Genomic DNA, 3,116 nt, shown 5'->3' with positions numbered 1-3,116 from the left:
TTTGGAGGAGGCACGTGACTCAGTTTGGTTTTTTGGATGAGCCCAAGGATAAGCCATATTTTCTTCTCCAAAGCAAGAGACCCAGGAAAGAAAGGTAAAATGGAGTTAAAAAGGTCCCTTTGCAACACATCCACAAAGAGCTGTAAGAAATGCACAATCCATGTTGCTGCTGTTATGTAGGCCTTCGCGTCGTTTCTGACATATGGCGACTTGAGGAGTCTTTCTTGGCTAGCTTTGTTCAGAGGTTTGCCATTGCCTTTCCCTGACGCTGAGAGAGCGTGACTTGCCCAAGGTGGGTTTCAGGGCCGAGCGGGGATTCGAACCCAGGTCTCCAGAGGTCAAGAAGTCCTGTTTGTCTAAACATAGCAGCGTTCCTTAATGCGATCACTACTGAGCTTGGCCAGCAGAGTTCGCCCTGCTCACAAGGGAGGCTGGCAGCCTGTGGCTTTTTCCTCCCTTCGTCTTTCCCAGTGCAAACAATTTGGCTAATAAATCTTCCAGGGAATGAGAAAAGGGTAATTGGTGAAGAAAAGAGGTTGTTTATGTCATCCTTTTATTGCTTTACCATAAAGCGAGATGTAGTTGAACTTAAGGGGAGGCCGGAGAGAAAGATATTCCATCCCTCCCACTATTTGGGAAGACAATTTGTGAAGCCAAGAGGAGATGTCAATTAAAAAAAGGGGGGGCAGGGGAATTTCCATTTTAGATTTATTACGCCGGAGAAGACATTCCAGCGAAGGCAAAAGCTCATAGTAAGGATGAGAAGGGATACCTGCCGGTTAATCCTCCGCCGTCCCATTTTCTCAGCCGCTTTGAAAAGGTCCCGGTTTCTCTCTCTCTCTCTTCCTTCACTTTCGTCCTCAGCTCCCTTCGACGGCTGCAAACGGGGTTCAAAGTACAAAAAGTAGTTTTCACTCAATGGAATCAGCAAAGGGGAACAGGGGAAGAGACGGCGGCTCAGATAGAAAAGTCCTGGAGTATCTCTAGGCGATATAAAGTTAATAGGAAACTACGCTGGCGGGTTCTAGTGCCACCTGGTAAATAAAAGGTGCAAAGACAAAATCTCTTGTGAGGTGCAATTAAGCAGTAGTGAGTATATGTAGATGCAGTCGGCCCTTGCCTTACGCGGGGGATCCGTTCCGGACCCCGTCGCGTAAGGCGAATTCCGCCTATGCGCGAGCCCCATTGGAAACAATGGGGCTTGTGCACGGTGGCATGGCAGTGCAGTGGTGCGGCAGTGCGCAGGGCGCCATGGGTGCATGCACCCATTCATATGAATGGGATGTGCCACCCCTTGCGCCCCGTGCGTGCCCCACGGCTTGAGCGCTTATGCTCAAGACCATGTAAAGTGTGCACTCGTATAACGCGGGCGTGCTGTACTGTAATATCCTTCCTATATTGGAAATGTTCTACATTGCCTTAATCGGGGACGATGATGCTTCTTTTAGTTGCCACAGCAATAACACAACTGAAATAGCAAGGGTTTCAAATGTTCAATCCTTGCTTTTCCCTGCCAGCTCAGGCAAAAGCAAACTGCGGCAGCCTCTCCTAGCTTTTGGGTTCCTCCTCCTTAGGAACTGTTACCATCTTGTCTTGACATTATATATATGTGTGTGTGTCCATATAGACAGACATAGGGTGCATCTAGATTGTAGAAACAATGCAGTATATAGTATATATATATTGCTCTGAAATGTACCCCCAAAGGCACTTCTGGGGCTGCGGAGGGCATTTCTACCAAGCTTGGCCCACCAAGGTGTCAAACTGCATTGTTTCTACAGTCTAGATGCACCCTATGTTTGTCTATCTGGACACACACACATACACACTTATAAATCTTGATCCAAGAAGCTGCTGGGATAGCAAACCCCAAAGGTTCAACAAGCCAAGAAACCAATAAAAATAACCCTTCTCCCTTTTCCCTCCTCCTCTCCCTTTGCAAGGATGAGAAACATATTTTGCAAACATCATTAAGGCCGAATCTCATGTTCAAAGGAGGAACGGTTTACGTTGGCAAAGGGAATCGAAAGGGAAGGAACTGCAGATTTTACGCACCATGAAGGCCCAAAGTTGTTGCTGTTGTTGCTGTTGTTGTTGTTGTTGATTCATTTCAACGCAGCAAAACCGTATGACCTGCCCTCCCTCCTTTCCTCCCCCTCCATCTTCTTGGAGAGCTTTTCTTTGGCTGTCATTTTCAATCAATCTCTTTTTTTCTCCCCCCCCCCCCCCCCCCCCCCCCCCCCCGGTTTATATCTTCATAATGCGAAGCGGATGCCGCCGTGAATTGAAGCATTTTAATCTTTCCTGATCAAAATGAAACGCAGACCCGCTGGGATTTATAGCAGACGTCCTACACATCCCCTAATTGAAAATAATAACAAACATATTTTTATTATTTTCATATTTTTAGAAAAAGGAATATAGTTCTTAGTAAAAATAAGAGGAGGAGGAAGAGAGAGAGAGAGGAGGGAGCTGGAGTAGGAATGTAAGAGGCTCGAAATCTGGCATTAAAAGAAGAAAACTCTATTTATATACTATATATAATCTGGCCTGCATTCAAGTTTCGGTTTGGATGGACTCATTGACTCAATGGGAACTTGCTAATCCCAGATAGATAGATAGATAGATAGATAGATAGATATATGAGAGCATGGATACCATCATTGGGACTAGCAATTGGGTTTGAAATTGCAGAATTAATACCGTTTAACTATCACGGCTCCATCCAAAAGAATGCAGGGATTTGTAGTTCATTGCGGCACCAGACCTCTCCGAGAGAGAGGGCCAGATATCTTGGTTTTGTATGCCTTCGAGTAGTTCTGAGACTTATGGCAACCCTAAAGGCTTTCTTGGCAAAGTAGCTTTGGAAGAGGTTTGCCAAGGCCATGCTCCGAGGCTGAGAGAGTGCGACTTGCCCAAGGTTCATATCCGTGCCAGGATTCAAACCTCGAGTCATAGTTTTAATATACTGTTTTTGTATGGTTTTAACTGTATGGAGTGTTTTAATGTCGTAAGCCGCCCGGAGTCCCAGCCTTGGGAGAAGGGCAGGATGATGATGATGATGATGATGATGATGATGATGATGATGATGATGATGATGATGATGATGATGATAC

The sequence above is a fragment of the Sceloporus undulatus genome, chromosome 11 (genome assembly GCF_019175285.1).
Source record: "Sceloporus undulatus isolate JIND9_A2432 ecotype Alabama chromosome 11, SceUnd_v1.1, whole genome shotgun sequence".
NCBI classification, from domain to species: domain Eukaryota; kingdom Metazoa; phylum Chordata; class Lepidosauria; order Squamata; family Phrynosomatidae; genus Sceloporus; species Sceloporus undulatus.
Note: the sequence above shows the minus strand (reverse complement) of the source record.